Source organism: Arvicanthis niloticus, chromosome 23 (assembly GCF_011762505.2).
Source record: "Arvicanthis niloticus isolate mArvNil1 chromosome 23, mArvNil1.pat.X, whole genome shotgun sequence".
In the NCBI taxonomy this organism is placed as follows: Eukaryota; Metazoa; Chordata; class Mammalia; order Rodentia; family Muridae; genus Arvicanthis; species Arvicanthis niloticus.
The window spans coordinates 34944155-34959187 of record NC_133430.1 but is presented as its reverse complement, the minus strand read 5'-3'; positions in this window follow the sequence as shown (position 1 = coordinate 34959187).

The window sequence follows — 15033 nt, the reverse complement described above, 5'->3', positions numbered from 1 at the left end:
GGATGTTTTTAATGACTGCTTCTATTTCTTTAGGGGTTATGCGACTGTTTAGATAATTTATCTGCTCCTCATTTAACTTTGGTACCTGGTATCTATCTAGAAAAATGTCCATTTCATCCAGATTTTCCAATTTTGTTGAGTATAGGCCTTTGTAGTAGGATCTGACGATTTTTAAAAATTTCCTCTGTTTCTGTTGTTATCTCTCCCTTTTCAGTTCTGATTTTATTAATTTGAGTACTGTCTCTGCGCCCTTTGGTTAGTCTGGCTAAGGGTTTGTCTATCTTGTTGATTTTCTCAAAGAACCAGCTCCTGGTTTTGTTGATATTTTGTATAGTTCTTTTTGTTTCAACTTGGTTGATTTCAGCCATGAGTTTGATTATTTCCTGCCGTCTACTCCTCTTGGGTATATTAGCTTCTTTTTGTTCTAATGCTTTCAGGTTTGCTGTCAAGTTGTTAATGTATGCTCTTTCCAATTTCTTTCTGTGAGCACTTAGAGCTATGATTTTTCCTTTTAGTACTGCTTTCAGTGAGTCCCACAAGTTTTGATATGATGTTTCCTCATTTTCATTTAAATCTTAAAAGTCTTTAATTTCTTTCTTTATTTCTTCCTTGACCAAGTTATCATTGAGTAGAGCATTGTTCAGTTTCCACGTGTATGTGGGTTTTCCGTTGTTTTTGTCCAAGTCAAAGACAACTCTTAGTCCATGGTGGTCTGATAGGGTACAAGGGATTATTTCAATCTTTTTGTATCTGTTGAGGCCTGTTTTGTGACCAATTATATGGTCTATTTTTTGAGAAGGTACCATGAGGTGCTGAGAAAAAGGTATATTCTTTTGTTTTAGGATGGAATGTTCTATAGATGTCAGTTAAGTCCAATTGGTTCATAACTTCTGTTAGTTTCATTGTGTCTCGGTTTAGTTTCTGTTTCCATGATCTGTCCATAGCTGAGAGTGGGGTGTTGAAATCTCCCACTATTATTGTGTGAGGTGCAATGTATGCTTTAAGCTTTAGTAAAGTTTCTTTATGTATGTGGGTGCCCTTGCATTTGGAGCATAGATGTTCAGAATTGCAAGTTCCTCTTGGTACATTTTTCCTCTGATGAATATGAAGTGTCCTTCTTTATCTTTTTTGATTACTTTTGGTTGAAAAATGATTTTATTTGATACTAGAATTGCTACTCCAGCTTGTTTCTTGGGGCCATTTGCTTGGAAGATTGTTTTCCAACCTTTTACTCTGAGGTAGTGTCTGTCTTTTTCACAAAGGTGTGTTTCCTGTATGCAGCAAAATGTTGGGTCCTGTTTATGTATCCAATCTGATAGTCTATGTCTTTTTATTGGAGAATTGAGTCCATTGATATTAAGAGATATTAAGGAAAAATGAATGTTGTTTCCTGTTATTTTTGTTATTGGCGGTGGTGTTATGTTTGTATAGCTACCTTCTTTTAGGGTTGTTAGAAGATTACTTTCTTGCTTTATCTAGGTTGTAGTTTCCCTCCTTGTTTTGGAGTTTTTCACCAATTATCCTTTGAAGGGCTGGATTTGTGGTAAGATATTGTGTAAATTTGGATTTGTCATGGAATATTTTGGTTTCTCCATCAATATTGAGATTTTTGCTGGGTAAAGTAGTCTGGGCTGGCATTTGTGTTCTCTTAGGGTCTGTATGATATCAGTCCAGGATCTTCTGGCTTTTATAGTCTCTGGTGAGAAGTCTGGTGTAATTCTTATAGGTCTGCCTTTATATGTTACTTTACCTTTTTCCCTTACTGCTTTTAGTATTTTTTCAACCGGATCCTTCTCAACAGCCTTTATTGCAGAAGTGCTTCTTCATTCTTGCAGGAGACCTCGAATGCCCAGGGTGAGTTCCTTATATACCCTCAGCCCTGGGCGGGGGTGGGGTGGGGTGGGGGGGAAGCGTGTGGAGATGTGTGATTGGTCAGAATTGCAGTGCCGCATTAGCATACCTCATTAGCATACCCCGCCCGGGAGGGGGCAATTGGTCAGAATTGTGGTACCCCATTAGCATACCCTGCTCGATTGTGGTGCCTCATTAGCATACCCCGTTCTGGAGGGGTTGGCACCAAACTGAAGTGACTAATGTGCAGTGCACTATTTACTGGTAGCCGAAGCCATCTTGACCAGCCGATTCGGGTCGGGCGGCCTACATCTCTCCCTTTTTTGTTTTATTACAAACCATGAGTTACAGAATGGGTACATGACAGTTGCCCTAGTTGTACAGTGAGGGAAAGCAGGGGCCTGACCCCCTGTGCAAAATGAGATATTGTAATGGGTTTCTTCTCTTGTCATCGTGCAATGAGTCATACTTCCCATACCCATCTCGATGCCTTTTGAAGGGGAAAGGGAACTTTCTCCCTGGGGCGCCCGGGCCGGCTCTGTGCGTGGAGGGGAGGTTTGGGCATCAAACCTTTGTGCAATCAGGCATACTTTCGGGAAATCTATCCACACTCGTGGAACATTCCCTGTCGAGTACCCACTCGAAAACACCTCAAACTGCCAGTAGTGTACTCTTTATGGGCTCGTATCTGCTGAAACCCGCTCATAATTCCTTTAGGGTTGCAAGCCAAACATGGGGAGGTTCACTATCCTCGACAGCGGCCAAGGCTTGGTAGACTACGGTTTTGTGCCTGGCATGGTCTCTTTTTAGTCTACAAAGAAGCCACATGCAAAAGACGCAGCTGGCCAACACCACGGCTCCCCAAATAAAGACACCTGCCCACTCTTTAAGATGAAACACAGCTCCAGCAAGTCCACTGGTGAGACTAGACTCTAAGCGAATGGAGTTCACTGTCACAATGGCTATCCGCAACCTCCTCATCAAACTTTCAAAGTCCGCCGACCAATTACCTGTCAAAAAACTAGAAAGCTGACAAGACAGATTAGTTTTGATATTGAACAGCAGTAACACACAATCCAGCATATTTCCATTCATACCCAATTTGGCCCAATTGCCATAGTGCATCCACCTGCTCTTGGACGAGGTCAATTCTTTGATTGACCAGCATGAGTCCTCCTTTTAGTTGGACATTTAAGGATGCTTGTAACTCAAGGGCAGCAGCTGTATTTGTGGATAAGTTATTAAGGACTTCGGCGGTTTGTACTGTGCGACTCACTGCCACAACAGCAATGGGAAACTTCCAATGGAGATTATATAGCTTGTGAAAGTGAGAACAACTCCCTCTACCTATACTATAAAGGACTTTCTAAGACTTTGCTAACTTTTAAGTTTGATACAGTTAAGAGTGTGTTAGACAAAGACCAGAAAGAAGATGACACGAATGAATTTGTCAGTGCTGTGTGTTGGCGGGCACTGTCAGATGGGGAGTCCAATGTGCTGATTGCTGCTAACAGCCAGGGTACAATTAAGGTGCTAGAATTGGTATAAAGAGTTTCCTGATGTCATTGTGTTTGATCCTCTCAAAAGCCATCTGCAGCTGATGATGAGAAGAAAAAGAAATGGCATGTGATGCCTCTCTCAGCATCATTTGGATTTGTTCTGAGTACCTTTTCCCTCCTTTATGCCTTTGGGACATTGGGAATATCCAGAGAATTCTCTGCCATCAGTGTAACTATGAACTTTGCTGTTGGCAGTGTGGCTATTTAATTTTTGTGATAGGGAAACTTATCACTCTCCCAGCACATGCTATAAAAGCACCAAGATTACTACAAACTAGTTGGCTCCTGTAAAGCTGAGTAGTATTACTAACAATAAACACAAAAGGTGCCCTAACACAAATAGGAGTAGGACTAAAGGTAATGTTTTTCTAAACCCCTTTTCTACAACGGGCTCATAAAAGGATGGTTCATAATCAATGTCTTCAGCAGACACCTGCACAACCAAGGAGGTGGAGTAAGAAAATTTTTGTACTCTATGAGTTCTTCCCCCAAACATAACAAAGGGTGACGGATCTGTGCAGCTACCATTCACTCCACAAAGCAGCCACACATCAAAAGGATTAGCAGGCATAGCTATCCTGCCAAGTAAAATTAAGGCCAGCATAGGTGCCATAAAAGCTTGTACCAATATCTGGTGAAAAGGTAAAAAAAATTCTTTTTTGTTTTATGCTAATAAGTATGACGTTTCATAGCAGAGTGACCAATAACATTAAGTTGTAAAAAATTTAAAGTAAAAAGAGCAAGAGAATTACGTTCTCTCGGGGTGCAGCTATAGCCAAATCCCCCTTTTGTTTTAAAAAATATTTTTAAAGAGTACAATGGGCTCTTTCCACCATACCCTGACCCTGTGGATTTTATGGTAATCCATGTTTTATGGACACTTGCATTTGTTGACAAAAGATTTAGAGGAGGCAGCTGTATAGCCAGGGCCATTATCAGTTTTTATTGCTCCATGCTGCCAATGCTTCTAAGCAATGAAGAATGACATTCTTTGCTTTTTCCCCTGACAAGGGGGAAGCAAAAATAAGGCCTGAACAAGTATCCACAGGAGCAAATTGAATCACCACAGGATCATCAGTATTAAATTTATATGATCCACATCCAGTTTTAGAACCATCAGTATATATAACAGCAGCACCAATTAAAGGGCTACTTTTAGTCATTTTTGGAAAAAAAAATAGGATGAGATTCAAAAAATTGTATCAATGAATGCTGAGGATAATGATTATCAATTCTCCAGCATATCCACCTTTTAATATTGCCCAATCATATATGGTAGCACACAGAACCTGCAATTGATTATTATTAAAAGGTATTATAATTTTAGATAGCTCCATACCAAAATGTTGCAAACACTGTTGCACACCATCCAAAGCTAATATTGCAACAGCAGTAGGATAATATTCAATAGTTCTGGTTATTGATATTTTAGGATGAATCCATTTTAATGTCCCATGCTGCCACAACACAGCAGTGGGTTGAAATTTTGTCTTAAAAATTATTAATAAAATAATATCCGTGGGTTGACAGCGCTGTAGGGATGACTTTGCCAGCTCCTTTTCTACTTTCTTTAAAGCTTCTCACCCCTTGAGGGTTAACTCTCTGGGTAAAGACTCTCCATTCCCTCCTCCTCTTCCTCCTGCTCCAGGCTCAACAAACGGGGAGGAGTTGCAGATGAGTTGCAGACGGCTGCAGCCGAGCAGGAGAGGCAGACTGGGGCGGAGTTTTACGCACCAAAAGTGTGACTGCCTCTTCCTTCTTCTTTCTCTTTTGAGCTGTTAGAGACTCCATTTTGGATAACAAAGCTTCCAAATTTTCTATTTATTATTTATTATCTATTATTATTTATTATTTATTTATTAATTATTATTATTATCATTTATTATTTTTTTGCTGATCTTTTCCCAATTTGTCCCAGCTCGCCAGTGTTTAACTTTTTTATAATGTTCCATTCCCCCGGAAACTTTCCCCATCACTTTATTGCTGACGGATAAATTGCCACTATACCGCAGACTTCTAAATCTCCACTATACAGCGGACTTCCAAATCTCCGCTATACCGCAGACTTCCAAATCTCAAATCTCCGCTATACCGAGGACTTTTAAATCACCGCTTTACTGGAGTCTTTTGAATTGCCTCTTTACCGTGGTCTTTTGAATTACCTCTTTACCGAGGACTTTTGAATTGCCTCTTTACTGAGAACTTCTGAATTGCCTCTTTACTGAGGACTTCTGAATTGCTTCTTTTCCGAGGGCTTTTGAATCCATGGACTTTCGAATCCTCTCTTTCCGAGGACCTTTTCTTGTTATCCCATTTGACCTGGGAACTTACCCGCCGCTTCTAGGGTGAAGAGTTCTGGATCCGCAAGAATTTCTCCTCAGGTCCCCTGTTCTCGGGTTTCTTCTTTTTCGGGTTTCTTCTCTCTTCTGTCTGGGGTTTCTTCTTTCTTCTGTCCTGGGTTTCTTCTTTCTTCTGTCCCGGGTTTCGGCACCACTTGTCGCACCCCACTCAACCAGCAAGGAAGACTCGAACAACCAGATCCTTCTCAACAGCCTTTATTGCTTCTTCATTCTTGCAGGAGACCTCAAATGCCCAGGGCGAGCTGCTTATATACCCTCGGCCCTGGGCGGGGGAAAGCACATGGAGATGCATGATTGGTCAGAATTGCAGTGCTGCATTAGCATACCTCATTAGCATACCCCACCCGGGAAGGGGCAATTGGTCAGGATCATAGTACCCGATTAGCATACCCTGCTCGATTGTGGTACCTCATTAGCATACCCCGTTCTGGAGGGGTTGGCACCAAACTGAGTTGACGCATGTGCAGTGCACTATTTACTGGTAGCCGATACCAGAGGCCAACGCTATCTTGACCAGCCGAGTCGGGTCGGTGGCTTACAAGGTGGAATTATGTTTGTGTGGCTATCTTCTTTTGAGTTTGTTAGAAGATTACTTTCTTGCTTTTCCTAGGGTGTAGTTTCCCTCCTTGTGTTGGAGTTTTCCATCTATTATTCTTTGTAGTGCTGGATTTGTGGAAAGATATTGTGTAAACTTGGTTTTATCATGGAACATCTTGGTTTCTCCACCTATGGTAATTGAGAGTTTTGTTGGGTATAGTAGCCTGGGCTGGCATTTGTGTTCTCTTAGAGTCTGTATGACATCTGCCCAGGATCTTCTAGCTTTCATAGTCTCTGGTGAGAAATCTGGTGTAATCCTGATAGGTCTGCCTCTATATGTTACTTGACCTTTAACCCTTATTCCTTTTAATATTTTTTCTTTGTTTTGTGCATTTGGTGTTTTTACTATAATGTGGTGGGAGGAATTTTTTTCTGGTCCCATCTATTTGGGGCTCTGTAGGCTTCTTGTATGTTCATGGGTATCTCTTTCTTTGGGTTAGGGAAGTTTTCTTCTATAATTTTGTTGAAGATATTTACTGGCCCTTTAAGTTGGGAATCTTTGCTCCTTTCTATACCTAATATCCTTAGGTTTGGTCTTCCCTTTGTGTCCTGGATTTCCTGGATGTTTGGGGTTAGGAGCTTTTTGCATTTTGCATTTTCTTTGACTGTTGTGTCAATGTTTTCTATGGTGTCTTTTGCACCTGAGATTCTCTCTTCTATCTCTTGTATTCTGTTGGTAATGCTTGCATCTATGACTCCTGATCTCTTTCCTAGGTTTTCTATCTCCAGGGTAGTCTACCTTTGTGATTTCTTTATTGTTTCTACTTCCATCTTTAGATCCTGTATTGTTTTGTTCAATTCCTTCACCTGTTTGGTTGTATTTTCCTGTTATTCTTTAAGAAATGTTTGTGTTTCCTCTTTAAGAGCGTTTACCTGTTTACATGTGTTCCTGTATTTCTTTAAGGGAGTTATTTATGTCCTTCTTAAGGTCCTCTATCATTATCATGAGATGTGATTTTGAATCAGAATCTTACTTTTCCAGTGTGTTGGGTATCCAGGACTTGCTGTGGTGGGAGAACTGGGTTCTGATGATGCCAAGTAGCCTTAGTTTCTGTTGCTTATGTTCTTGCCCTTGCCTCTCACCATCTGTTGATCTCTGCTGTTAGCTGGTCTTTCTGTCTCTGACTGTGGCTTGTCCCTCATGTAAGCCTGTGTGTCCAGTTCTCTCCTGGAGGAATTTGGGTATAGAGAGCTGTGGAACAGGGTCAGCTGTGGGCACAGATGGTATACATGCTTTTTAATGTGTTCCTCTCTTTCTGTTTTATTTTCACCCTATACTTTTAAGACATGAAGTCATGTATTTCAGGTTGAACTTACTCCATAGATAATGGTAGCCTTGAACTCATGATGCTTTTACTGAGATGTATGCATCACTGCACTATGTTTGTAGTGCTAGGGATTGAATCTATAACTTCATGCATGCCAGATAGTCAAGAATTCTATCAACTGAGCTGTATTTCCTGCCCACTTAATGTGCTCTTGAATTTAATTTTCAAGAGTTTAGCAGCAAATTGGAAATCAGTGTATAGTTTTCTTTCTCAGTGTGTACTTACCCTACCTGAGTATTAAGACAATTTTAGTATATGGTATGCATTTGGTTGCATGCCTTTCCTTCCTATTGCAGTAACAGTTTGAAAAGCTTAGAGCTAGCTCTTGTTCTGAGATTTGGGAGAATTTGATAGTGAACCCACTTGGTTCTTGTCTCTTCTTTGTTATGAAACTTTTCTTTTTTTACTGTCTCACTCTTGTTTATTGTCATATATCTCTGTACAGATTGTTTATATGTGTGATTTCGCAGTTTATATTTGTCTAGGGACTTATCCATTTCTTCAGTATTTTCCCGATTTCTTGAAATACAAAGTTTTACATATAAATAAAAGTTTTGAAATCTAGTTTTCAAAGTATATTTTAATATTTCTCTGTGTTAAACTGGAAGTTATAATGAAACCTTTTTCTCATCTCTAATGTCATTAATTTGGATCTTATGCTTGAACATCTATTTCTTTCTCTAGATTTGGGGAAATGTCTAAGTTCATTAACAAATTCATTCTGCTATTAGATTGAAGCCTGGCTCCTTATCCTAGCCCATAGATTCTTAAGTTTGGTCTTTTGACCATATCCCAGAATTCTTGGTTTTTGTGATTATAATCAGATTATATTTTTTTCTCACTGCTAAATGTGTGAAGTATTTTGTCCTTTTCGTTACACACAGTTGTTGCTCTCTCTGCCAGGCCCTGTCATTGGCAAGTGTTACTGTCCCCTGAGTTGCACATTTGAACCTTTGTGTTTTCTGTTTCCAGATTTCTATTGTTTTTCCCCCCCAAACCCCAGTTTCCTCGCTGAAGTGTTTTCTGGTGTTGCGGAGTTTCTATCCATACTGATGCTTTTCCTCATCCATTTTGCAGAGTTTTTCCTTCATGTTGATAACATTCATCTACATTTTACCTGTTTTGGTGTCTTTGAGTTCATTCATTGAGGAGTTATATAATCTTTAGGAGGAATCAAATGTTCTTTTAAAGGTTTTTTATGCTTCTTGCATTTCTGATTTATTCATCTCTTGCTTTGAGTATTTATTTCTTCTAGTTCTCTTTTTTCTGTGTTATGTGTGGCATGCTGTGTGTGTGTGTGTGTGATGTTTGTATTTTAAAAATTTATTTATTCATTTCACATGCCAATATCAGTCCTCTCAATAACCCCTCACTCAAACCCTCCCCTATTCTTCTCTTTCCCCTTTCCTCTGAGAAGGGGGAGCACTGCCTTGGGTATCAGTACTCCCATCAGCACAAGTCACTGCAGTACTAAGCACATCCTTTGCCACTGAGGCCAGACAATCGAGCCCAATTAGGGAAGCTGGATTGACAGGCAAGCAACAGATTCAGGGATAGCCCCCATTCCAGTTGTAGGGGATCAGTATGAAGATCAACTTACACGTCTGCTACATATGTGCAGGGGGCCTAGATCCAGCCCAGGCTTCTCTTTGGTTGGTAGTTCAGTCTCTGGGAGCCCCCAAGGATCCAGGTTAGTTGACTCTGTTAGCCTTCCCTTGAAGTCACTGTCCCCTTCTAGTCCCTCAGTCCTTTCCTCAACTCTTCCACAAGACTCCCCAAGCTTCATCTAATATTTAAGTGTGAATCTCTGCATCTGTTTCCATTAGCTACTGAATTGAACTTTTCAGAGGACAGTGTTAAGCTCCTGTCTGCAAACATAACACAGTACCATTAATAGTGTCGGGGATTTGTTCTTGCCCATGGGATGGGTCTCAATTTGGGCCAGTCATTAACTGGCCGTTCCTTCCCTCTCTGTTTTATCTTTGTCCCTGCACATTTTGTAGGCAGAACACATTTTGGGCCAAAAGTTTAGTGTGTGGGTTGCTGTCCTTATCCCTCCTCTGGGAGTCCTGTCCTTATCCCTCCTCTGGGAGTCCTGCCTGGCTACAAGAAGTGGCTACTTCAGGATCCATATCTTCTACACTGTCAGGTAGAGTTGCCCTTATAGACACCCTGAGGCATACCTCCAACCTAGGTTTCTGGAATGTCCTAGAGATGCTCCCACTCCCTGCCCACTGATGATTTCTGTTTTCTCTCCTCTGCTCTCCCTATACCTAATCCCTGGCCTGCTCCACCTTGCTCCCCTATCAATCTCCTCTCCCACCAAGGTCCCTCCCTCCAGCCACCTCCAATATCTATTTTATTTCCTCTTCTGAGAAAGATTCAACCATCCTCCCTTGGGCCTTCATTTTGTTGTTGTTGTTTGTTTGTTTGTTTGTTTTGGCTTCTTTGGGTCTCTATATTGTAGTGTGGTTATCCTCCTGGACTTTATGGATAATATCCACTCATAAGTGAATACCTGCCATATGTACTTTTGGGTCTGGGTTATCTCACTCAGGATATTTTCTAGCTCCATCCATTTGCCTACAAAATTCATGTTGTCCTTGTTTTTAATAGCTGAGTAGTATTCCCTTGTATAAATGAACTACATTTTTTATCCATTATTCAATTGAGGGACATCTAATTTGTTTCCAGTTTCTGGCTATTACAAATAAAGTTCCTATGAACATAGTAGAGCAAGCATCCTTGTCCATCACAAAACCAAATTTAAACTATCTTTCCACTAATCAAGCCCTACAGAGGATACTAGAAAGAAACCTCCAACATGAGCAGGGCAACTACAACCAAGAAAACACAAGAAATAGATAATTCTACACTAGGCAAACCAAAAGAAGTATGTGGTTTCTTATGTCCTGGAGTGTTTGCATTTTTAAAGACTGCTACCATTACCTGTGCAAAGTTTATAGAATTTACTTGAGTCTGGATATCGTTAGCTTTTCTAGAAAGAAGTTACTTTCCTTTTAGATACACTATTACAATGAAAGATGTTATTTTCACTCAGCATGTACTTGTCATTATTGTAGACTGAGTTCTAGGTTGAGAGAGACCTAGCCAATGTGTTCCTAATCACTTAATTTGTATTAGAGTTTTCAAATTTCTATTCCATATCCAGTTTATATTTCCATATCCAGGTTTTATTTCCATATCCAGAAGCAGACAAGAATTTCTGCTTCTCTTCCAGATAAACACAGTTAATCAGCAAATGCTTCAGGTGGGAAAGCACTAAGAAAACACTTCGAGCTCATTCCCAAGTGTGTCTCTTTCTCCATGTGCCTGAATCTCTCAGGACTTCACTGTTTAGATCACAGTTAAAATTGGAAATTACTTACTTAGTTTTTTACCTTTGGTTAAAATTTGCTGACAACTCTTAGCTATTCTGCAGAAGCTTAAAATGATCATAGCCAGTATATAAATACCAAATCAGAATTCTGGTTGCAATTTTATTTAAATAAATTCATTAATTTAGGAAAGATTGATACTTTGTTACCCCTGCCCCCCCAACCTCAACTCCTCTTAGTCCCACCCTTATAGATCCCTCCCCCATTACACCCTCTTCTTCTCTCCCCCCACTTTGGTACCACCCCTCCTGGGACATGTAGTCATAGTAGGCCTTAGCATATCCTCTCCCACTGAGGCTGGACCAGGCAGAGTCCAGTTAGGAGAAGGAGGTCCATTGGCAGGCAACAAAGCCAGAGACAGTCCCCACTCCAATTGTTAGTGGATGCACATGAAAACCAAGCTGCCCATCTGCTGCAAATATGTAAGAGACTTAGGTCCAGCCACTGCATGTTCTTTGGTTGGTGGTTCAGTCTCTGTGAGCCTCCATGGGCCCAGGTCATGTGACTGTAGATCTTCATGTGGTGTCCTTGACCCATCTGGCTCACTCAATTCTATCCCCAGTTCTTCTACAAGATTTCCTAAGCACCACCTGATGTTTGGCTGTGGGTCTCTGCATATGCTAACGATATTGCAACATTCTGTTGGAAATTTGTCTCTCTATTTAGAGATCTTTTCCACCGTACCTTCATATGTGCTAGGACTACAAACAAGCACATGCCACTGTGGTTAGCAAATATCAGTCTCCCCATATTCCCAAAAGACCTTTTAGTTTTGCTTCTTAGACCTTTCTCTGGCAGTGAGTGGGGCAGTGAAAACAGAATCTTGCTATGCAGCCCTGTCTGACTTGGCACTCATTATATAGACCAGATTGATCTTGAACCTGCCAAAGTGCTGGCATTGTAGGTATGCACCATCATTCCTGTATTTGTCTCTTTACTTTCTTGTGAGATGTTTTGTTAGGTATTTTGTAATTTTGGTCTTTATTAAAAATAAAATTTAATCTTCCTGACATTTAAATGTCTATTTATTAAAACTATGAATTTCCATATTTTATTCTGTATCCAATCACTTCATATGACGCCTTCAACAGTAAGTTTTGGTGTTGATGGACAACTTACAGACAACGGCGTTAAGTGTTGTCCACATATTTAATTCTCATGACAGTTCTATATAGTCAATGTCATCATGTCAGATCTATGAATGAGGAAACTTGGGTGGGTCCATAGCAAAATTTCTTAATTGTTTTAGGAAATTATCCTTTTAAACTAAAATTTTTAAATTGCTGTTTATCTATATTTATACTGGTGTTCTCAGTTTTACTTTATTGACTAAAATTTAGAAAGCAATGTTGAATAATAGAAAAATAATTGTATTTTTTTGAATTTCTGATTTTAATAGAAATGTGATTTTTTTTCTAAATCTTGGGGTCTCTCATTTTGCAAATGGACAAGTACAAAGATAACCAGTCTCAGAAGTGTCTTGGAAACAGGAGAGTTAGATTTGGATATTCCATTCAGGAATGACATGGGCGGCAGCCAAGAAGAGTGTCTGAAATAATAGAAGCTGTCTATTGCTCATGGATCCAAATAAGAAGCAGTGCTCATTGGGGCTGATGAAGCCCAAAGACCACAGTAGTTAAAATATCTGATCAAGAGTGTGTGAGAGAGAGGTGGGGTAAATCTTTGAGACTAATTCATTTGTTGGAGTTGTTGTCTCAGGTGTGATGCTAGGGTATTCTTTTTAAGTTAATACCACATAGGTTTATGTGGACTTCCAGACTATAAACAAAGAAAAATGCCCAAATCAACATCCTTAAGAGCAATAGCTCATAGCTGTGTAGGGATTTTACTTCTTTCTCTGGTGGACATTTAGTTTGAAATATTATCTGATGAGCACTTCCTGGCTATAGGGTAACTCTATGCTTACTGAGTCCCAGGAAATTATGTGCCTTGAATTTAACCTCCGACCAACCTTATGGAGAAAAGCTGCAAAATGTTTAAATATAAGACCTGGGACAAAACAAAAACTTGCTTAGGAGGTTATATGTTGGGATCTGCAAAGGAATTATAAAGAAGAACTTTATATCTGGGAATTTCTTTGTTTTTTGTTTTGTTTTTTGTTTTGTTTTGTTTGTTTTTCGAGACAGGGTTTCTCTGTGTAGCCCTGGCTGTCCTGGAACTCACTCTGTAGACGAGGCTGGCCTCGAACTCAGAAATCTGCCTGCCTCTGCCTCCCAAGTGCTGGGATTAAAGGCGTGAGCCACCACTGCCTGGTGGGAATTTCTTAAATAGAATTTCCATTAACTCCCTTTTCTAAGGGGCTGGTATTGTATATTTTAAAAAGTAAACTGCATGTCTTAGTTGCTACTAGAAATATCTGAATAGAATAAAGTGTGCCCTAGCAGGACCATACATTTAGACCTTATATACATGTAAAGACATTCTTGATATCTATGTCTATCTTGGGTAGCCACAAGTAGGAACATCCCAGTGTTTTCACCTTTAGGAGAGTTTTTTTTTTTTTAAAACAATGGCCCAATAGTTCTTAATAATATGAAGAGGAGAACATTGATGACCAAGATATCCAGTATTGAGGTGACTGACATTAAGCACATGTGCTATTTTTTTTGTCTTTGTTCTTTATTAGAGACATTCTGGCTAAAAGGTTAAATACTAACAGTAGCTCATTCAGTTCTCTTGCTTGGAATAGTTTGCAGTGCCTTCTAGTGGTCATGAATTTCTATTTTTGTGCACTCAGCAACTCCCAAGGTGTTCTTCAAATAGTCAAGGGGTCCACAAAAAGGTAATTCCCACCACATCATATCACTTCTCAAGAGAATTTATCTTTCTCCATGGATAACATATATCCAAGGGGCCATGTTTGGCTAAATACTACCTTGGGGATACTGTGGTAGGTATAAGAGCCCTGGGCATCACTTGATAGAGATATTAGAGTGTGTGGTAGGGTTGGTTCCAACACTGGAGGCAAAGGCATCTCCAATAGTGAGATCACAGATTGAGTTGGTATCCTCTGAAGCAATGTTTTCACAAGCAGTGAGATTTGAGGTCAGCTCAATGTTATTTCCAGCAACCAAAGCGTAATGGGCAGCCGAGTATTGACGATCACTAGGTCAGATATTTGTCAGTCCTTATTTCTATGAGCCCAGGAAGTGCTCTACTATTTGTTCTCTTTGACTGCAGTGAGCAAGAGGCTAAGTATGTAAACTTTCTTGTACCAGAATCCAGAAGGTTGCTAATAACCACTGTTAAGTGGTCAAGAGACTCCAGGAGGCACAAGAAAAGTTGTCAAAGCCTTTATCAGATAAAAAGTCTTCATTGTCTTAATTTTTAAGGCACCAACAGGTAGTATACTGTGCCCCTTCAGAGACAGAGACAAGCCATAATGGAAAAGCTCCTGAGATAGGCTTTGAACGGAGTGTGTTAGCCAAATCTATGAGAAGAAAACGTCAACCAGCTGTTTGATAGAATCAATATCCTCTCCAGTACCCCTCTCAGTAACTCCCGACTCCAGCCCTTGGTACAGAGGCTTTTAACACAGGCTTTTACACACACCTGGCAAGTGCTGTCACCAAACTAGGTTTTATTTTGTTTTGCTTTGCTTTTACTTTTTATTTTGAGACAGCATGTCACTAAAGTTGCCCAACCTGGCTTCAAACTTGAGATTCTCTCACCTCAGCCTCCAAAGTAGCCAAGAGTACAGGCTTGCCTCACAAGGCCTCTTAATACTATTTAGTAGAGCACTCTTGATGGATGGATACAGGGTGAAGACTGTAGTCATCTATGGTGATACACTATTTTTTTTTTTCAGAACTAGTGACTGGGCTGTTAAATGGAAAGAAAGTGTGGGTAATCACCTTTATTGATTAGGCTTTGTATAATAGGTTTTCTTCTCTGAAGGTCCCATTATAACTTATTGGGC